We start from the raw sequence: 23,034 nt of genomic DNA on the forward strand, positions 1-23,034 counted from the left end.
TGCAGATGACACCACCTTTATGGCAGAAAGCAAATAACTAAAGAGCCTCTTCAGTTCAATTCAGTTCAGTCACTCAGTCATGTCAGACTTTTGTGACCCCACGGACTGCAGCACGCCAGGCCTCCCTGTCCATCACCAACTCCCAGAGTTTACCCAAAATCATGTCCATTGAGTCAGTGATGCCATCCAACCATCTTGTCCTCTGTCATCCCCTTCTCCTCCTGCCTTCAATCTTGCTTTGGCTCCATCTCTTCATTCTTTCTGGAGTTATTTCTCCACTGATCTCCAGTAGCATATTGGGCACCTACCGACCTGGGGAATTCATCTTTCAGTGTCCTATCTTTTTGACTTTGCATACTGTTCATGGGGTTCTCAAAGCAAGAATACTGAAGTGATTTGCCATTCCCTTCTCTGGTGGACCACATTTTGTCAGAACTGTCCATAATGACCTATCCATTTTGGGTGGCCCTACACAGTATGACTCATAGTTTCATTGAGTTAGACAAGGCTGTGGTCCAGGTGATTAGATTGGTTAGTTTTCTGTGATTGTGGTTTCAGTCTGTCTACTCTCTGATGCCCTCTCTCAGCACCTACAATCTTACTGGGGTTTCTCTGACCTTGGATGTGGGGTATCTCCTCTCAGCCACTCCAGCACTGCACAGCCACCGCTCTTGATGAAATAAAAAGAGCCTCTTGATGAAAGTGAAAGAAGGGAGTGAAAAAGTTGGCTTAAAACTCAACATTCAGAAAACTGAATGTTGAAAAGATCATGACAACTGGTCCCATCACTTCATGGCAAATAGGTGGAGAAACAATATAAACAGTGTCAGACTTTATTTTTTGGGGCTCCAAAATCACTGCAGATGGTGACTGCAGCCATGAAATTGAAAGACACTTGCTCTGTGGAAGAAAAGTTATGACCAACCTAGACAGCATATTATAAGGCAGAGACATTACTTTGCCAACAAAGGTCAATCTAGTCAAAGCTATGGTTTCTCCAGTAGTCATGTATGGATGTGAGAGTTGGACTATAAAGAAAGCTGAGCACTGAAGAATTAATGCTTTTGAACTGTGGTGTTCGAGAAGACTCTTGAGAGTCCCTTGGACTTCGAGGGGACCCAACCAGTCAATCCTAAAGGAGATCATTCCTGAATATTCATTGGAAGGACTGATGCTAAAGCTGAAACTCCAATACTTTGGCTACCTGATGCAAAGAACTGACTCATTGGAAAAGACCCTGATGCTGGGAAAGATTGAAGGCAGGAGGAGAAGGGGACGACAGAGGATGAGATGGTTGGATGGCATCACTGACTCAATGGACATGAGTCTGAGCAAGCTCCAGGAATTGGTGATGGACAGGGAGGCCTGGCGTGCTGCAGTCCATGGGGTCACAAAAAGCCTGACACGACTGAGCGGCTGAACTGAACTGAATGATGTCCAGAGTTGAATTTTTGTACTTTAAACTGCATGATGCAACTTTGCTGTGTGATGTTAGGAACACGTCACATCTCCTCCAGTACTCACTTTCCTCATCAGCAAAGTATAGAGTTAGACAAGCTGGCCTGGGATGTCACTGCCAGGGCGGATGTTCTTGGACAACACACTCCCCTAGGGTACCACCTCTAGCAGCACCAGAAGGCAAGGTTGGTACTCACTCTTCCAACCTAGACCCTGAAGTCATGTGGTGGGGACAGTGTCCGTTGCCGGCTGCTGGTGTAATGCATCTGTACTTGCTGCACACTCTGTCTACAATCAATGGGGGCCATGCACCAGCCATGGATGAAGGAACAAGAGTCTGATAGAAGTCTGGATCATGGGACATCTCCATGGCCTGAAATATGTGACAGTGTGGGACCACTTAGCAGGCAACTGAGCACTTTCAGATGACCATTTTGGAAAGGGATCAGTGCCCTTAACTCAAGCCTTCTGTCTTTTTCCTTCCACAGGCAGATCTGTGTCAAACTCTACTTGAGAACGCTCCTTTTCCAGATGGTTCTGTAAAGTTCTGAGAAATGGTGAGCCACTGGTATTCAGAGAAGGCCCACAGAGGGAGGCTGCTGGGGTGGGAAATGAGCATCAGACCCCACGGGCAATTGGGAAACCTGGGATCTGTTCCCTTCTCTGCATTTCCTGGTGCTGTGACATTGAGCAAGTGTCTTAAACTTTCTGGGCCTCTTTTCCCTGATTTTACAAGTGAGGGATTCACGCTTCATGACATTTTTGATTCTTTCTAGCTTTGATGTTTGAAGATTCTAAGTGGTCCTACTTGGTCTCTTGCAAGTTATTATTGCTCTTTCTAACTATGACAGTGGGGATGCCCCAGAAGGAAGATGAGAGAAGGGAAGGATGGTGGGAAGGAGGCAGACATTCATACCCTATTGTGAGATAGTATAACAGAATTACTGTACAGTACACAAGAAACTTACTCAACATTGTGAATCAACTAAATTCCAATATAAAATAAAGATTGAATTAAAAAAAAAAAAGAGGAAAAAGGAAAAAAATGGATTACCAAATATAAGACATAAAACCAAAAATTTCTGGGAAGAAAATAGATAAAAATTGTGACCTTGGGCTAGGCAAAAATTTCTTCAGTTCAGTTCAGTCTCTCAGTCGTGTCCGACTCTTTGTGACCCCATGAATCGCAGCATGCCAGGCCTCCCTGTCCATCACAAACTCCCAGAGTTCACTCAGACTCACATCCATCGAGTCAGTGATGCCGTTCTGCCGTCTCATCCTCTGTCGTCCCCTTCTCCTCCTGCCCCCAATCCCTCCCAGCATCAGAGTCTTTTCCAATGAGTCAACCCTTTGCATGAGGTGGCCAAAGTACTGGAGTTTCAGCTTCAGCATCATTCCCTCCAAAGAAATCCCAGGGCTGATCTCCTTGGGACTCTCAAGAGTCTTCTCCAATACCACAGTTCAAAAGCATCAATTCTTCAGCACTCAGCTTTCTTCACAGTCCAACTCTCACATCCATACATGACCACTGGAAAAACCATAGCCTTGACTAGACGGACCTTTGTTGGCAAAGTAATGTCTCTGCTTTTGAATATGCTATCTAGGTTGGTCATAACTTTCCTTCCAAGGAGTAAGCGTATTTTAATTTCATGGATGCAGTCACCATCTGCAGTGATTTTGGAGCCCAAAAAAATAAAGTCTGACACTGTTTCCACTGTTTCCCCATCTATTTCCCATAAAGTGATGGGACCGGATGCCATGATCTTAGTTTTCTGAATGTTGAGCTTTAAGCCAACTTTTTCACTCTCCTCTTTCATCAAGCAGCTTTTTAGTTCCTCTTCACTTTCTGCCATAAGGGTGGTGTCATCTGCATATCTGAGGTTATTGATATTTCTCCTGGCAATCTTGATTCCAGCTTGGCACAAAAGGTATAAACCGAAAAAGAAAAACAAAAAGTAAGCTTCATCAGAATTAAAAATGTTTTCATTGGAGAAAACCATTAATAAAATAAAAAGGCAAGAATATATAAATAATCCTTATAACTTAAAAATCAAAAAAACATAAAACCTGGCTGAAATATGGTCAAAAGGTTTCAACAAATGCTTCAACAAAGAGAATTCAAAGAAGGCAAATGCATGTATGAAAAAATGTTTAATATCATTGGTTATTCAGGGAATGTAAATTTAAAAAGAGATGTGTACCCATTAAAATAACTAATATACAAAAACTGATAATATCAAGTGTTAGTAAAGACTTGGGACAATCATAAGTCTCACGTAGTGAAGGTGAGAAAGCGAAATGGTTTAGCCATTTGGAAAACAACTTGGCAGTTTCTTATAAAATTAAATACCTATGTACCTTATGACCCAGAAATTCCACTCCTAGATATTTATTTCCTAAGAGAAATGAAACATATGCCCATGTGAAGACATGTATGCAAGCTTTCTTAGTAGCTTTATTCGTAATAGCCTAACACTGGAAATAACTCAAATATCCACCAATCTGCAAGTGGATAAACAAACTGTGGCATATCCATACAATGGAATAGTTCTTAGCAATGAGTAAAAAAGAAAGAAGTACTGATACTTATTACCACTTGGATAAGCCCAAAAGCATTATGCTGCATGAAAGTCAGGCAGAAAACAATACATTCTGTCTGATTTCATTTATTTGAAATTCTATAGCAACAGAAAGCAGACCAATAGTTGTGTAGGGCTCATAGTCAGGTACACAAGAGGATTTGGGGGTGATGGAAATTTTTGAAGTCTTGATTCTGTGGCCATTGTGTTACTATAAACCTGTGCAAAACTTATAAAACTGTACACTTTAAGTTGTTAAATTTTATGGAATATCTCAAGCATCAAAAATGTGCATTGAGAGTGACAAAAATATGCACTTACTTGGGTGCCAGACACTGGATATGTCATGGTGGGGTGTTGGGTTTCTTACTAGGATCACCTTGAAGTAGCCTTGAGGGACAGAATGCCTGAATTCTAGGTCTGACAGTGTCACAAGCAGGGATGCTGGGGTATCCCCCACCCCCCAACCCCAATGGATTCCTCTCCAAAAGGCCACCTCCATTGGATTCAAAGCTCTTCCATGAAACTTTGTAGGGAAGGTGAGACTCTGAGGAGTTGGGGTGTTCAGAGACAAGATAGCCTGGAAGACAGCTTGACCATTGCCCTTAACTGGTCAGTCGCTTGGGGATGGGAGGAGGGGGACAGCTGGCTGATGGAGCTGGCTCTGGCACAGTATTCCATGAAGCGGCCACGTCTCTCTTGGGGACAAGGGCATCAATAAAGAATTTGTCCTCTGCTTGTCCATGCACTCATATTAACTCACCAAAATAATTTCAGGAAATCAAGTGCCCAGAATGCCTGAGTAATTTGTTGTGGAAATTGAAGGAAGGGTGTACATTGAGCACGTGGGTCACAGCAATGCAAACCAGAAGAGCTGTCTGACAAGGCAGGAGAAAACCCGGGGGAGGTGACTCTCCGTAGTCATCACCCCTGGGCCCCATGATTGTGCCTTGCACACCACTGCGCACAAGCAGCCTAGAGGGTGACCCCAGGTGGGCATCATTCCGAGGGAAGAGGCTCCTAGAAGCAGAAGGGACCAGGAGGACAAGTGCGCTCTCCATCTCTCTAGGGCTGACAGGTCCCCTTTCAGCTTCCATCTGCTCCCTCCACTAAAGGATTTTCTCTCCTTCCATAGCCATGGGGTAGAAGAGGGTTGGGCCACCCTCTAGATGTTCTCAGCACTTCAGGACCACCAGTCCCCCAGAACCTCAGATCCAGGTTACAAACTCAGGGGAAAGACTGACCCAGTAGAATTAGGTACATGCCTCTGGTCCAAACCACTGGGCCCTGGGCCTCAATTGCCTAACAGAGCCCTCAGGGCATGGAAAGCTGATGGGTAGTAGGATTTCCATGTGGTCTCTCTACGGGATCTGGTGAAATTCTTAAAGTTCTGCAACAGTGGAATTCTGTGCCTCTCTGTGCATCTCTGATCTCCAGAGGGGACTGGTTTTGTCTGCTAATGCTCTAAGGACTTCAGAGGGTATGCTTGGTAGGAAGGAGCTGCCGCTGGAGGGCAAGGTTGCCGAGCGCAGTCATCCAGGCCTGAAGTTATTTTCAGAATCCCTTTCTCTTTCATATTCCAGTGGAGATTCCTGGCAGGGAGCTAACCCCTTCCAGTGTCTCCCAGCAGGCCTCCTCACCACCTCGCAATGTGCAGATCTCTCCTTCCAAAGGGGGCTGCTAACACAGTGCTCCAGCTGAGAAGGGCATGGAAGTGACAACCATGACAGATTGTGGGTGGAATTTTTGTTCCTTTCCCTCAATCTTCAGCTGAGCAGAGCACTGGGGAAAGCAAACAACCACTTGTTTTCAGATCTTCACTGTTCTCCTCCATAAAATGTGCATAATCGCCTGGTCTGCCAACCTCAGAACACAGAGAAGATCAATATGAAAACTCAAGATGAACAGCCATCAAAATCATGACATGTTCCTTGATGCTGGGTCTCAGAACTAGACTTCAGGGGGCTGGGGTTTGGGACAAACACCTGACTCATCCTCATCTTTCTCCAAAAAGACAGAGAAAAGCTTCCCGAACCTCTCAGAGTAGCTGAGGACACAGAAAAAGCAGAGTTTTCTCCTGGCCAAGGTATGAGTTTCCAGATGAGTGTCTGTGTGTATATAAATGCATACACATATAGGAGTGTGGGGCTCTTCCTGTGCAACTTTGGGGCAAATTTAGCAAAATGCAGATCCTTTGACAACAAGCAGCAGGGCTTATGGTGGTAGAGGTGCTCAGGTTTCATTGTTCATCCATCCCCAGAGCCAGGGAGATGTGTGGTTTTGGCCACTGAGGGTGGAGCAAGAGGGGCAGGAAGGACAGTGTTGGTGTCAGTAGGCCATGAACATTTACAATTCAATTCAGGACCAGCTACATAATTTGCAGAGTCCAATGCAAAATGAAAACAGAACACTTCGTTTAAAGATTATTAAGAATTTCACAATGGCAACAGGAGTACCATAAACCAAGTATGGGGCCCTAGTGAGCACGGAGTCCAGGGAAGACTACAGGTCACATGATTGTGATGGTGGCCTGGATTATAGCTCGTCAATTTATACCCAGTCTGCAAGAACTTCACCTTCAGCCCTTTCCCTAGCCCTGTGACCACAGGCACGCCTGCCTCTGTTTCGGGCCCTGTCTCTGGGCCAAGTCACCATGGCCTCCCTCTTGGCACCCAGCTCTGTGTCTTACACTCAGGATGGATACTTTAACTGCTGGTTGAATTGGCCTGAGATATTTAACATTTGGTTAAATGCTGGAATTGTTCATCTGATGAAATTGCCACATTTGTTTTTATGTCCTGATTCCTCAGCAAATGTGTGCACTGCTCATCAAGAGCTGCAGCCTGGAAGGTGTGCGCTTCCCTCCCACAGCAGGTATTCATTCGCATCCACCCATCATCTGGCATGGCTTGGCTGAGGGGAAACTTGAATAAGACACCAGGGTAGGAAGACACCCTTGTAGGTTAAAGTCAGAGAACCGTGCGAAAGTTCTGCTTTGAGGTGTGACCGAGCTGTCCTGCGACAAACAGCCCTCCACAGTGGCCCGGGAGGACCTGAAAGCCTGAACTCCTGCTCTTAGGGTTTAGTGGACCCAAGCCAGTGCTGCCCAGCACCCAGACTGCAGATGACGTAAGGACGAGGACCAGGGTCAGCTGGCAGCTGTGTCCCGAGGCAGAGCTACATAACGTCAGATCAGGGCACCCCCTCCAACAGCCAGCCTGTTCAAAGGAGGAAAGGATACCAAGGAAGGCCCTTCTGGGCTGAGAGGGCAGCTGGGTTGGGTCACTGGTTTGCTGACTTAGCCTTCCTCCTCGCCCTGCTCTTTGTCATGGCAGACACTTACTGCTAGACTCTGCTCCGAAAAACCCACAGGGATGATCACACATACTGGTCACAACAACTCTATGAGATACACACTACTTCCCTACCTTTTTGTAAGAAAAGCATCAGAAGCAGAAAAGTGGTGGAGCCTGATTTTGAACATGGTATTGGGAGAGCAAGCTTGCTTTATTATATTACCCTCCACCCACTTCCAGCCCAGGGAGCACTTTTAAAAATACAAATGGCTAGGCTCTTTGTCCAGAGATTCTGATCAATTTGGCCCCACAGGCATGTGCATGATTTGAAACTTCCCCAGGCGACTCTGAGCCCCAGACTAGAGGGTTAATGTTGAGAGTCATAGGGCCAGAGGGGTTCCAAGGTCCCTCCTAGCCCCAGGACCCCCTGATGCTCTGATGCTACCTTTTGTACAAAGGATGCTTTGCTCGTGCTTTGTAGGGCGGCTCAAATTTCACTTCCCTCTCCTAGTCTCAGAGCCAGATCTAATCACAGGGCCATTTTCCCCTGTCTTTTGTGCCTTACAAAGAATAAAATTAGCCAAATGGATAAAAGCTCATTGTAGGCATATGTAGAGCATTTCAAAGTCTATTTATCAAAAGACTGACCACTGCATTTATACCATGGAAGCTCCAAGTGCACAATGACTCTGTCATTTAATTTTGAGGACAAAAAAAAAAAATCAACAAGAGATGCAAAGTCATAGCCAGCAACTGGAGAGATTTTGTGCTGGACATGGTTTCTCTTTGCAAAGACAGCCAAGTCCCATGCCATCCTCCTTAGGGTGCTCCTCCCACCCCCAAATTTTTTTGTTTTTTAGTCTCTAAATCATGTCCGATTCTTTGCAACTCCATGGACTATAGCCCACTAGTTTCCTCTGTCATGGGATTTTCCAGGCAAGAATACTGGAGTGGGTTGCCATTTCCTTCTCCAGGGGATATTTCCAACCTAAGGATCAAGCCCTTGTTTCCTGCAATGACAGGCGGATTCTTTACCTCTGAGTCACCGGGGAAGCCCCACCCTCATCCCCAGGTATCTGATCGTTAAAGGAAGGAATAGGAACAGCTTAGCTATGTTGCATGTTGCCTTGTCTCCCAGCACCCCGGCTCCTCATTCTCACTAAGCCGTGTCACTTGATCTAAGCCTAGGATATGCCCCTCCCCACCAGATGCCATTCCCCACTGGTCACCACTCTGCTATCATAACGCCTCATACCAATGTGTGGTCAGAATGTATAATGGAGTCAGTAGTGGTGGGTCCAGAGCTACTGGAAGGCATTTTTCTTAAGAACATGAATTTGTTCAATCCTTCAGTTAACAAATGCTTATTGAGCACCTACTTCTCCTTATGCTCTGCGGGTTTTCACCACTAAATTGTGTTTTGCACTAGTGTTTCCAATGGCTCAGTAACACACTAGGCTCCATAATGTCCATGTGAAGTTTTCATCTTCGTTCACACAGGCAGCCGTGTCACAGTATGCCCCCTCTCTGCACTATCTGCTTACCCAATGCTGCAGGGCAACTCCTGCATCTGTCAGAGCACCTCCATCCTGATGGACATTGGCTGGTTCATGGAGAAACAGAGCCAGTGCCGCTCAGTTGTACCCTGGAGAGGGTACAGCCAGGACTGTCTGTCTGACACTCGTCTCCTGACTGCTGCTTTGCCAGTGCCTCAGACACTTGGCCAGACACCTCACAACCCACTCGACTTTGAGGACACACACATTCAGAAGTGGATTTCTTTGAAAGGGGATATTAAAAACAGGGATGTCCATACATATCCATATCCATTCATGCCCTTCCCTTAAATCAATCTTCCCATTTTCCCGATATGGAAATTTACACACTGAAGCACACAGATATACTAGGTGAGTATGGCATACAGTACCTTTCCTCCCCCAAAGCCAGCTCAACAAGTCTTCACATTAAATCTGGAAGTAGGACTGAGTGCTGGCTGTATGCCAAGAAGTGAAGCACATACAAGGAACGTGTGAGACATGATTTCTGCCTCGTGGCAGCCCATAAGCTCTGCTCAGACTTGAGAGACGGCCGGCCATGGCAGCCAGAAGCCCCATCCCCCACTGCTTCCAGGAAATAGCCCAGCACAGAAAACCCTCCACCCAGCCCTGAAGGATCCTTCCTCTCTCAAACTGCAGCCAACCCAGGGTTGCCAAATGTACCTCAAGACCAGTTAGTCTCTCCAGCTTCCCAGACCCCACCTTGATCAGCCTTTGCGAATCAGAGACTGTCTCAGTAGCTCCCCTTTTCGCTTCATAATGTATATGCTTCTTTCTAATGTTTCCTTGAACCCCTGTCCAGGAAAGTGACCAGAGAGACTCCTTTGCTGTATGGTTATGAATCAACGGATGGTTCATTTTGTATTAGACTTCATTTTGTCTTTGTCAGCTAACTTATCAATGACACAACCAGAGCAGCAGTCCAGATGAAATCAGGTCCCAGATGTATTCAGAGATGGGCAGGAGAAGATGGGCTGAGGGGTCCATAGTGATTTCTCGGAGGAAGTCTGGCGTGAAGGAGGCCTTGCCATAGGAGCTGGGTAGACCAGCAGGGAAGGCAGTGAACAAAAGGATGACCTAGAAGGAATAGGTGTTTTTGTGGAAAAGAGCCATGGACAGAGGTGGGTGAGGACAGTCCTGAATCCCTTCCCTTGGGTGTATGCTTCAGAAATATAAATCCCAAATCAAGAAAATTCACAAGCAAATGTTTAGGATGTTGAGAGGAAGGCCAAGTGTTTAGGTAACGTCATGAAAGTCCATATATTCAACACTTCTGGTGTGATCTAAACAAGGCTGTGACATTTAAACTTTGCCCATCTTCAGTCAGTGATAATAGGTGCTGGGCAATATCATGCCATGGACATGCTTTACTCTCTGGAATATTTTCTGAATGTCCTGTCTTTGAATTATTAAGAAGATGCTTGCGTGTATCTTATGTTGCTTTATTGTAAGTGATATACATTCAGTCAATCAGTTAATGCATATTAAGTCCTCACCATGTGCTAAGCACTGCTCTAGGCCTGGAAATAGAGCATGGAGGAAAAAAAGAAAAGGAGCCTGCTCACATAGAACTGACATTCTAGTTGGGGGGACTGACATCTTCTCATCGCTGATGCTCTCCAGCTTTCTCGAATCTTCCAGTGCCTCTGGCAGACTGTTGCAACTCTAGCTGGTTCTTGGTCAAGAGCTTCTGGGACATCATATGCACAAGTCCACAAAATGGCACATCACAGACCTGTTCCTCCCAAGAGAGAGTCCAGGCCTGTGGATGTGGCCGTAGATGGGGGCCTCTACCAAAAAGAATGGGTACAGTGGTCTAGGAAGCAAAGCTCGGAGATGAGTCAGGCAAGTGATTCACACTGCAGTCCAAGGACTTGTGAGCTGAAAGAAAGATTCAGAGAAGACCACTTGAGACACTGGACCGAGGCTGCAGTCCATCCACTCCCTCACAAACGTTAGTGAGTATTGCTGTATGACAAATGCTGTACTGAGTACTGCGCCCCGGGAAAGCGAGAGGAAGAAAGACAGAGGAAGTCCTTCACCGTCTTACATCCAGTGATGGAGACAATTTAGCAAGCGGTCCCATGAAAGAGTGATGCATGCCACAGAGAGAAAGAAACAGAGCTCCAGAAACATTCTATCAGTTCAGTTCAGCCGCTCAGTCGTGTCCCACTCTTTGCGACCCCATGAATCGCAGCACGCCAGGCCTCCCTGTCCATCACCAACTCCCAGAGTTCACTCAGACTCACGTCCATCAAGTCAGTGATGCCATCCAGCCATCTCATCCTCTGTCATCCCCTTCTCCTCCTGCCCCCAATCCCTCCCAGCATCAGAGTCTTTTCCAGTGAGTCAACTCTTCGCATGAGGTGGCCAAAGTACTGGAGTTTCAGCTTTAGCATCAGTCCTTCCAAAGAAATCTCAGGGCTGATCTCCTTCAGAATGGACTGGTTGGATCTCCTTGCAGGGACACCTAAACTGATCTGAGTGAGAAAGGTTTGGTGAGGCTCTGGACAAAGAACAGATTTTTAAATCCAGGTCTGAAGAGTGAGGAGGAATGAGCAAAGTGGAGCACGCACAGAGGCAACTCACACACCTTGTACAGTAAGTCCCCTACATACGAACAGGTTCTGTTCTGAGAGTGTGTTCCTAAGTCCAATTTGTTCATAAGTCCAACAAAGTTAGCCTAGGTACCCAACCAACACAGCTCTATAGTACTGTACAGCAATAAGTTTATAATCTTTTTCACACCAATAATACATACAAAAAACAAACACAAAAAATTAACATTTTTATGGTACAGTACCTTGAAAAGTACAGTAATACAGGACAACAGCTGGCATATAGGGGCTGGCAGGCATATTCCCATTTTTGAAAGTTTGCATGTAGGGGACTTACCAAATGTTTGAGTGTCTGCAAGAAACTCCTTGTAACCATCAGAGTTCTTAATTACAAACACTAGAAACCATCTTTAGATAACTTCAGATGAGGAGGAGTTTTTTGGAAGAATATTAGATGCTGTTCAAAGGACGGGAGGGCTTCAGAATCAGGCAGGAGCCCAAGGAAGCTGGACCTCCTAGACTGTAGTCAAGCTTATCCCAGAGGAAAGATTCATTAGGACATTATTGCTGAAGTCCCATCACTGGGCACTTGTCTGGACGATCTGAGTTACGTGAACTCAAGTGTGTGTTAGTCGCTCAGTCATGTCCTACTCTTTGTGACCCCATGAACTGTAGCATTCCAGGCTCCTCTGTCCATAGAATTTTCCAGGCATGGATACTGGAGTGGGTTGTCATTTCCTTCTCCAGGGGATCTTCCCGACCCAGGGGTCAAATCTGGGTCTCCTGCATTGCAGGCAGATGAGCTACTAGGGAAGCCCACATCAACTCATGAAAGATGCCAAAGAGCAGAGAAGGGGAGTATCTACATCCCTTTGGGTGCAGATTCCCTCTGGGGATTTCCCCTAATCAAAGTAAACTATTCAGATGCTGGGCGACCAACACATGACAAATACCCACAAAAACTTTATGTGGTTGAAGCAGAGAGCAAAAAAGAAAAGAAAAAGAAAGAAAGAAATGGAGAATTCCCATTGGCAATTAGCAGACACCAGTAGGCCCAAAAGTCTGAAACTGGGTTAGGGAGTTGGACCTTTATCCTCAGAGCAATAGAAACCCATTCATGGTTGTTTAGTGGGGATGGGAGTGGTGGCGGTGGCAGTGACAGGCACATGGAGACATCGCTCCCTGTTGGAGTGTGGGGATGGATGGAGGGTGAATGGCTGGAGGCCAGAGAGCACTTGGTAAGAAATCGCGGAAATGAGGTGGGGGAGAAGAGTAGTGGTCTGGGTCAGAGCTGGAGACAAGCCAGCTTGTCTGGGATCTGATGGGTTTCTAGGAAATAGGATCAGGGTGAGGGAGGGACAAATGCTTAAGAATGAGCCCTAGGCCGTTGGTTTGGGCTACAGGGTGCTCAGTGATACACCTCATAGATGCAGGGGCTCCTAGGGAGCTCCAGCTCAGGGATGATGGAGAGAGGCAGAGCTAAACGTCTGTGAGGCATCTGAACGTCCTTTCTCAGTGGGGCTCAGGAGAGAGGACTTGGCTGGAGAGGGCAAGCAGGGGTCAGCAGGCCAGAAATGGTGAGGCCAGACTCCCAAAGACATCACTTTTTTCCTTAAGAGGTACTAAGGAGGACTTGCCCCAGGGTAGGGTGTGAAGGCTAATGGAGTCATATTAGAAAAGACAAACAGATTACCAGGGTCAAGGGTGAATAGAGGTGAGAGGTCATGTGTGGAAACCCATCCTTTGGATCTAGTGGCAGGAAGAGCATGGTGTAAGCAACTTCAGTGCAGAGAAACAGAATGATTTTCTCTGTGTATTTAGGAGGAAGAAATCACAGGGGTGAAGACAAGAGTTGGAGGTGGCTGTGAGGGTGAGAAAGAATTTCTTCCTAAATATGAGAGACTTGAGCACTTGCAAATATCAGCAGAAAGGAAGCAGGGAGAACCTACACTTGTTTAAGGCTTATGATGAGCCAGCTACTATTATGAGTGTTTTCTATGTACTGATTCTTTCAATCTTCAAAACAAGCACATTAGATGGAAACTTGTATCATCTTTTTGCAGATGGTGACACCAGGCACGGAGAGCCCAGGTACAATCCTTAAAGTCACCAGGCCAGGTAGTCTGGCTCTGAGATAGAGCATTTCAACACCAACCAGAAATCAGCTCACAAGGAAGAGAGATGTCTGAAATGAAGCAGAGAATGAAGATTCTCAGGGTCTCAGAGGAGGCAGATTCCCCCCGCCCCCCTCCTCCCACACACACACACAACTGGATGGATCAGCTTGGACGGAGGGGCCCTTCTCTCTCCTGACACAGAAGGAAAGAGAAGAGGATGGGGTTTGATGTGAGTGGAGTGCCGGGTGTGCTGACATTCTGGGGTGCGCTTCAGCTGGTGGCTTTTGTTTTGTCTCTAAAGTAAGAGGCATGATCATTGGCTGAGAAGGAGGGGCAAGATGAGGAGGAGGTTCAAGGATTTGAGGAGGATGAGGTCCAGGAACCTTGTCAACCAGCAAAATCTAGGAGATGGTGGGCAATTTAGAGGCTCTGGTCTGGCTGGCTGAATACGCCCTGAAGCTGACAGCTCAGACTTCCCCCTCCCCTCGCTTGTCACTTCCATCAACAGACTGCCTCATCCTTGATCCTTCAGTAGGCCTGGCACCAGAGAACAGCTTCAGTTCAGAAGCACCGTCCCAGGAGGCAGTTCAGAGACCATGGTTTTGCAGATCTGGGGCTGGGAGTGTGGGAAGGACACAGGAGGAGTTTACCAGGGAAGGGCTGGCTGGGAATTGTACCTGATACACTTTCCTTCCTCTAGAGTGAGGCCCCACCCAACGGATGGATGATAGAAGATGAATTTCCCTTTGGTTTGTTTCCACTATTCCATTTTATGAGACTCTTGGTCACTGAGGGAGCCTAACATCATTATCACTGTTACTTTCTGGGCACCTCTTCAATCCTAGGATCTGCCTTCTGGTTACAGCACCAGAGAGACTGGTGTCGAAGCATCAGCCATCACCAGTGTCTTTCTGGGGCCCTGTCCTGGTGGTCCATGCTGCTGGAGGCCCACATCTCACTGGTGCTGCCCTAATGCATTCCACACATCCTTCAGCTCGTCTTGCTATTTTTGAAAACCAAAGAAGGAGATCAGGGGCGTTAAGGAGTCTGTGTGGAGCTGGGCCAACCCAGCTGTATTTTGGAGTTTTTGCCTGCTTAAGAAATATTTTTCATTGTTTTGAGTTTGATGAGAATGTGTTTTCCCATTAATTTTTAAACCAAAATTGGATCCATATGTTTTCTGATTCATGTCTGTTTCACTCATCTTCCTGCTTCAACAGAGCATTTGATGTCCAAGAAACCTCTTTATATGCACCCTTTCCTGCAGACTGATGAGAAAGGATGAGGAATTGAGGAAATTCTAATGACCATGAAATCCTGGAGTTCTTTTCGAATTGTAATCACAAATTGAAATGGTCACCTCAGGTTTTCCCAGAAAACAGCTCTTTCCAGGGCTAAGTGTCTCTGGGACCCTTTTCTTTTAGGGGAAAATTGTTATATAGGCTCCCACCTTGAGCACCCCTAAAGTCAGAGGTCAAACCTGTGGGGCTTGAAGGTATCCACTGTGTTTTCTCAGTGAGCTGGAATGGAGGGAATAGTTCTGGCTCATGTTCTGCCCAGTGGCCACGGCAGAGTGGACCTCCCAAGTTGACACTGGACTTTGGTCTACATTTCCCTGAGACCTTTGTAATACCAGGGCAGGTCTGTTGTTCTGAGCCCTGAGATAGGCCCAGAGAGGTAGAATCCTGCCTCCGTCGGAAGGTCTCCAGTCCCAGCGACACCCAGGCTCATGGAAACAAGGTATAGCCTTCCCCATCAGGCCTGTCAGAAACCTGTCAGATGGCCCCACAGATTACATGAGCCTCAGGTGTTTTTTCCTTAAATGTACCTCCATCGCAGCTTTGTTGCAGGAAAAGAAACATCCTTTTTAAAAATTTAAAAACCACGCAGAGTAGACTTTGAACATTGCTGTGAGTATCCTCAAACCTCTGTTTTTGTTTTATTTCTGTCTTGATCTTCTGAGAACCTTAATTTCTCTATCTATAAAGTTTGAATAATAATATTTAGCTCAATATTGTAGAAAGGATTGATTTTGTTTAACACTCTTAAGCTGTAAAATGCTTCGGGCAGTTGTATAATAATCATCTCTTGCCTCTTAACCCGCTCCGGAGGACCCACAACTGGAGAAATGGACTAGTTCCCACTCCCTACCCGTCAACACACACATACACGCACACACACACACATGAACACTCACGCAGCAGAGTATGAGCTTTCCAGGATCTCGAAGTGACAGCAAGGTTTCCAAGCAGGAGGAGTCAGTTCCAGGATTTCCCTCAGCACCCTCTCTTCCCTTCTCCATGGGCGTCAGTCTCTCCATTTGGTTGTTTGAATTTGGTAGTGGTCCAAGCAGAGACGTTTAATTCTCAAGACTGTCTGCATCTTCCCCGTTGGTGTGATGTTTAAGTGCCTTGTTGATATTCACTTGATAGCCTCTAGAACGAAAGAATTTGGTTCAAAGGGGCAAAAGACCTTATGGTTTTACATAAGCCCTGCAGGTTTCCAACTGCCAACAGCCACAAAACCAGATCAAGGATTCAAGGTGCAGAAAAGTCCTTGAGAAGAAGCAAACCAGCCTCACATATGGTTGGTCTCTCTTTCCCTTTCTCTCTGTCTTTGCCAGGAAGAAGTGTAGGACCAATTTATGCACAAATTGGTCACATTTTCACACATAACTCCAATTATCTAAAAGGGGTTTAACATTATATTTATATTGATAAGCTTAACAATGTTGAACTGCGACTCTCAGCTGATCTGTTACGATTCACATCCAAAGAGACCAGAAGGAATAATTGGAAACCCTCCAGCATCTCAAGAAATAGAGGCAGCCTTGAAAAAGATGAAAACTGCTGCACAAGGTCTCGGTTTTGCTGAAATTACCACATAAATTCCAAATGAAGGATGGCCAAGAATATTCCAGCAATTACAAATTCCTCTCCCAAAGACATAGAGAAGCTACCAGGTTAGAGAGAGTGAAGATGTGAACTATCATCAAAGTCTCCAATGGAAAAATAAAATTAATGCATAGCAACAAGATAGGCTCAGCACTCGGTAAGGCACTTGATAGAAAAAATTTGAATGTTCTACAATTTCTTAGCAAAAATAATGAAGTTCTAGGTTGGGATTTTAACGACAAACAGTTCTGATATCTTGCACTTCTGATACACCTGTCATTGCCACAATCTTCACCACTAACAATAAGGTTAATTAGATTAAGCTATTTTACCCTTTCACAAATTATCTTTGGTGAACTGCAGTGGCTCTGGTTCTCCCACTGTTGTCCCATGCTTCAGCTGAGTGCTGGCTGGCAGTATGGAATGAGGACAGGGTTTAAAACAGCCTATGTACCTGGTCTATGCCTCTGACGCTGGCTGTAACTCCATTGTGAAAAACAGCCAAATGGATTGGCAGGTTTTGATCATATGCGTCAGTAATGCAGATTACTGTGGTTAAATATACGGCCAAGTTGGTCAATTGTACGCAGTTTGCTAAAGTTCTCCCCACTGAAGTTGCGTTGTTTGCTCCCACAGAGGGAGACCTAGAAACAGGACCTGAGGATACCTCCAGCGGCATTTCAACATCCAGCAAAGATTGACTGTGTCCATCTGGACGTAAGCTTTCAGCCTTCGTGTTCATGAGCATGTCATCCAGTTGCCACTCTTCAGGTCGCCAGTGGCCCTGAGGGAGTCAGAGAGGTCAATCTATGCATGAGGTTTCCAAGGAAGCCAGGACCAGAGATTCACAAAAGAGAAGGCAGACAACACAGTTCACTCCGCCCTTCCGAAAAAAAACCAAATGCACATTAAGTCAGACAGAGAAAGACAAATGCCATATGATATAACTTACATGTGCAATCAAAAAAAAAATGATACAAATGAACTTATTTACGAAACAGAAATAGACTCTCAGATGTGGAAAACAGACTTATGGTTACCAAAAAGGAAGAGCGGAGGATAAATTAGGAGTTTTAAATTAACAGATACAAATTGCTATATATTAAATAGATAACCATCAAGGACCTACTATATAGCACAGGGAACTATATGCAATGTCTTATAATAACCTATAATGAAAAAGAACCTGAAAAGAATATATATGTTCACATATATTCAAATATATATTTAACTGAATGGCAAATAGATGGGAAAACAGTGGAAACAGTGGCTGATTTTATTTTTCTGGGCTCCAAAATCACTGCAGATGGTGATTGCAGCCAGGAAATTAAAAGACGCTTACTCTTTGGAAGGAAAGTTATGACCAACCTAGACAGCATATAAAAAGCAAAGACATTACTTTGTCAACAAAGGTCCGTCTAGTCAAGACTATGGTTTTTCCAGTGGTCATGTATGGATGTAAGAGTTGGACTATAAAGAAAGCTGAGTGCTGAAGAATTGATGCTTTTGAACTGTGGTGTTGGAGAAGACTCTTGAGAGTCCCTTGGATCCTCTCCAAGGATCTCCAAGAGATCCAGCCAGTCTATCCTGAAGGAGATCAGTCCTGGGTGTTCATTGGGAGGACTGATGTTGAAGCTGAAGCTCCAACACTTTGGCCACCTGATGCGAAAAGCTGACTCATTGGAAAAGGCCCTGATGCTGGGAAAGATTAAGGGCAGGTGGAGAAGGGGACGACAGAGGATGAGATGGTTGGATGGCATCACCAACTCAATGGACATGGGTTTGGGTAAACTCCAGGAGTTGGTGATGGACAGGGAGGCCTGGCATGCTGCGGTTCATTGGGTCGCAAAGAGTCAGACACGACTGAACTGAACTGAACTGAACTGAATCACTTTGCTGTATACCTGAAACTATCACAACATTGTAAATCAATTTTATTTCAATTAAAAAAATATATATATATATACATTTGTTATCTACATATATTATATAGACATTTAATAAAAAGGGGAGATTTGGGTTTTACCCGTTTAATTTTTTGACTTGCATTTCCCAGGTGGTTAAAATGGGAAGACCCCATCTGAGTTGGTATGGTTAGCCATGCTAGCCACATTGGCCCATAAGTCGTCAACTCTCCTTCGAAAGCCCAGTCCCCAGAGTCATCTGGGAGGTGGGAGAAGGTGCCACTTTAAGAGGTAACATGGCTGTCTGAGGAGAACTCCAGGGAGCCTTGAACTTGGAGATAGGTAGGGGTGGTGGAAGGAGGTGAGGGCTGGTCAGGGTGTTCCTTCTCCCCATGACTGCTCCTAGGAACAGAGGCTGAGAGAAGCTGAGGTCATCAGGGGGGCCAAAGGGCACGATGCCCGCTGTGTGTGCTGCTCTCCAAGGTACTGAGGCAGGGCCCAGCTTGACAGGACCAGGATGCATGCTCATCACAAGAGCCTTCAGTTGCCTGTTACAACTCTCATTAAATCATTTTGTGATTTCCCATGAAATGTCTGTGTCTTCCACAAACTGAACTCCCAGAAACCAGGGACTACTTCTGTCATGGTCTCTGCTAGACCTTGAACTTAGCATATTTCCCCAGGGTACAAAAAGCAAGAATCGAAAATTCCATACACTTTGCCAATCCTTTCCTTCACAAGGAAGTTTGTCATTCCAGGGAAATAAATGGCATTTTCAGAGGGCAGAGAAAGTCATGGGCAGACAGGGCATCTGACCACTGTGTTCAGCACACCTGCTGAAAGAGACTATAGATGTAGCGACAGGAGGATGAGTGAGCAGACCAGGGTCCTGTGCCCAGGGACAGTCGAGATGTGGAACAGACAAACACACGAGACATGAATGAGTAAATGAATGGGGCAGATTTTGAGTGTCATTAAATCCTACAAACCAGGGTAAAGTATAGAGTAACCGGGGCTTGGGGCCAGTAATACAAAAGATCCTCCAAGAAGGTGAAATTTGTGCTGAGAACTGAGTTGACAGAAAGAAGGAAGACTGAGACTTCCACAGTTTGGACTTTTGCCTCTGTAAGAAAAGCATTCGTATGAAAGTGACGGTTGAGAATGAGAAATCATAATACATTACTGGGGACTTGGAGGTTTGGGCCCTTCTAAGGACTTTTGGGGCTTCCCATGTGGCACTAGTAGTAAAGAATCTGTCACTACAGGAAACTTAAGAGACATGGGTTTGATCCCTGGGTCAGGAAGATCCCCTGGAGAAGGGGATGGGCTACCCACTCCAGTATTCTTGCCTGAAAAATCCCATGGACAGAGGAGCCTGGAGGGCTGCAGTCCAGAGGGTCGCAAAGAGTCAGACACCAGTGAAGCGAATTAGCATGCACAAAGGCTTTTTAGGTGCTCCCTGAAATGACTCCTAATTCCTAGCTGGCCTCCCCTCCCCACCATCTCCACCTCCCCTGGTGCTCATGGGCCCTAAGAGTGAGGGGTGCCCAAGTTTAAGGAGCATGAGCTGCCAGGAGCTTCTCCCCTGGATGCCCCACATGACAGACTGCAGGAAGGGCAATATGAGCTCTGGGATGCACGCGTGCGCCGAGCACGTGGGTAGGAGATGGAGAGGAGGTAAAACCGTGATCAGGGGCCAGAGAGTGGGCATCACAGGGCAGGTGGTGCTCACTGTGTCTCAGGTGTGAAACACCAAAGAGGCAGGTGCCCAGCAGCCACACCCAAGCGGGAATGCAGGTAGATCCGATCCGGGAGCACCTGTCGCCACCTGACTCAGAACTCACCCAGTGCCAGCGCGGGGAAGTGAGTCAGGCAGTGCAATCTGTGGTTCCTCGCACGAAACACGCTGCCATTCGCACACCGGCCCTTAATTCTATTCCTCCTCCTATTTTCCTTGCAAATGTATGTTTTGTGCGGCGTTATCCGTCACCCGGGCGCTGTCAATGAGATGTGTCACTCCTCTGTGTGTGCGTTCTGATAAAATGGCCTTAATGCATATGCAAATCCGTCTTCTCGGGAAGGAAGTGTGTGGAAACACTCACATTTGGCTGGAAGTCTTATACTGTGAAAATACCGAAGAAGCATATGCGTTAATTTTACCTTAAATTGCAGACAGAAGCCACCCACCCTGTCCTTGTCACACAGAACGGATCGGATTTGAGGCCTCAAATATACCATGAGATCCGCGTCAAGTTAGATGGAGGAAAGTGAGGTAGGTCCAGGAAGGCCAGACAAGGGACCTCAACTCCCCCTGCCCTCCCTTCCTCCCTTCTTTCTTTCCTTTTGCCCCTCCACCTCCTCCTCCTTACTTGACCTTCTCCTCCTCCTCCTTCTTCATTTTCTTCTCCCAGGTAACTCTTCTTAATTCAGAGTTGTATCATAGAGAACTACAGTCCTCTCTGTATTTTTTTCCAGACAAAAAGTGAGCATTAGAGCAAGACTGAAATGATCCTCAATGTGAATCTACAGTCACGTGCCAGATAAAAACCATCACATAGCAGGTAAAAGCAATAAAAAACGATGGTGCACCAGTCATGTCAAAGGCCAGGTCCGGAGATTCCAAGTTTCCATTTGGCTTTGGGTTTCTCTGCTGTTTTAAGGTCCTACTAGGATCACACCTTGGGAGACTGAATAGTGAGTAATACAGAGCTAAAGCATGTGGGTGGAAGAGAGCCATGATTTCAGGGTTAACTAAGAGCCATGAATTAACGCAGAATTAAGGGTTTCCTGGGAAGGGGAATGTTTGAACTTCAGCCTTCAAGCGTCTACAGATAAAAAAGAAAGTGAGAGGCCTCTGCAAGACAAATCTTCATATCTTGCCCAGGAGCTGAGTCACTCTTTCCTAAGACACATCTCACAAGAAAAAAGTAACCCAAGACCCCTAGTTCATTTTAAATCTTGACTAATGAATCCTCATTATAACCCTGTGAAATAGACACTCCACAGTATTGGTGGGGAAAGTAATGCTCAGAGAAGTAATATGTCCAAGGCCACCCAGCCTCTCAGTGATGGGCAGGGATTTGAATCTGAAGATTCTAGCTCTAGAGTCTTTGCCTGAAGTACTGAATGGCCTGCAAAGAGAGGAGTGGAGAGAAGACATGGCCTTTTCCAAGAACAACAGAAGTTTCCAACTGGCTAGACGTGAAGAGAAGAGATGAGTGAAGAGACGTAAAGCTGGAGAGCCAGTTGAGGTTGAGGAAAGGAGCCGTGGCAAGAGCCTAAACTTGAGATGGGGCAATGAGGAAGCAAGGATTTCCCCCAATATGGTGCAAGGATGGTTATATTAGGAGGATTGTTCTGGTTGTGAGATGCGTGGCATCTCCGAGGGTATGCTCGGAGCCTAGGCAGGGTCTCATCTACGGCCGAGGCGGGGGCAGAGGGAACAGAGTGGGTGCTAAACAATGAACAGATTAGAGCCGTGCTTTTAATAATACAGTGTTATGATGATCAACAGCCCATTTTCCATGCAGTTTACTTTTCAAAACCCCCTTTTATGTGATTTGCTTCACTTGAGTTTCCTGATAAAGCTAGGAGAGCAGCATCCTGACTCCTGTCCCACTGCTCATACACATGAAGCAGCCAGCAGCCGAATTCAGCCAGAGCAGGCCACATGAGCCCGGCATGGAATGACCTCCACTCTGAAGGGTCTGAGCAGACCCAGATCTCTACCATCACCCGTGGGCGACGCTGCTTGAGTTCAATGCTGTCACTCTTTGCAAGAGGCTGTTTGGAGAAACCTTCCAGGACCAACTTTCCAGAAGCTCTAAATCACACACCAGGACAATTTCAAAACTTTAAACATATTGGCACGTTTGATCACTATGATAATCCTACACCAAAAGTCTTGTTCTTGCTCCCATTTTATAGAAAAGGGAACAGTGGCTCAGAGAAGTTAGGAAACTTGCCTGAGATTACACAGTGAGTGAGACTACAGCCTATAAAAGAAACAGCTGCCTAGGAGAACCCCAGCAGGCCAGGCTTTTAAAGAACCCTTTACAGAGCAATTGTTTCTTGGAAATATTGGAAGATAAAGGGATCAGTGCAAGCTAGGGCATCACACTGATTTGCTCATAATAGATATCATAGGTATTAAGTGCAGTTTATCCTGAGTGTAATTAGCAGACGCTTTTCAAATGTGATGATAATTGCAGTCCATTGTTTCTACAGTAATTTACAGAAATAAGGAAACTCTACTGTTGCTCATTCCTGGAAGAGAAGGGAGAGAGCTCCTGCTCAAGAATCAACTGATGTTTGTGGCCAAATAATGCAACAGTCACTGGTCATGGTTACCAATGGACCCTCACACCTGCAGAAATGACCACTTGCACTAATATTCTCAAGATAAAATATGATTTGCCTATTTGGTTGGGACTCAAAATCAAGGGTAAGAAGACTAGCATACCTGCTGTCATTTTGGCTACAAGATGTTTATTGTTTTAAAATCTCTGCAGATAGCCACCTCTGATCTCCTGGTTAGAACTGGAAAGTGCCTTTCTCTGATGTGTCTAACTAATGATGCTCTAAGAACAATTTGGTCACCACTGGCCGAGCATCAGCTGGACTGCAGAGGCATCAGGCATCCCCACCCCCCTCCTCCAAGTAGTACTTCCTG

Source organism: Bos indicus x Bos taurus, chromosome 18 (assembly GCF_003369695.1).
Source record: "Bos indicus x Bos taurus breed Angus x Brahman F1 hybrid chromosome 18, Bos_hybrid_MaternalHap_v2.0, whole genome shotgun sequence".
Lineage (NCBI taxonomy): Eukaryota > Metazoa > Chordata > Mammalia > Artiodactyla > Bovidae > Bos > Bos indicus x Bos taurus.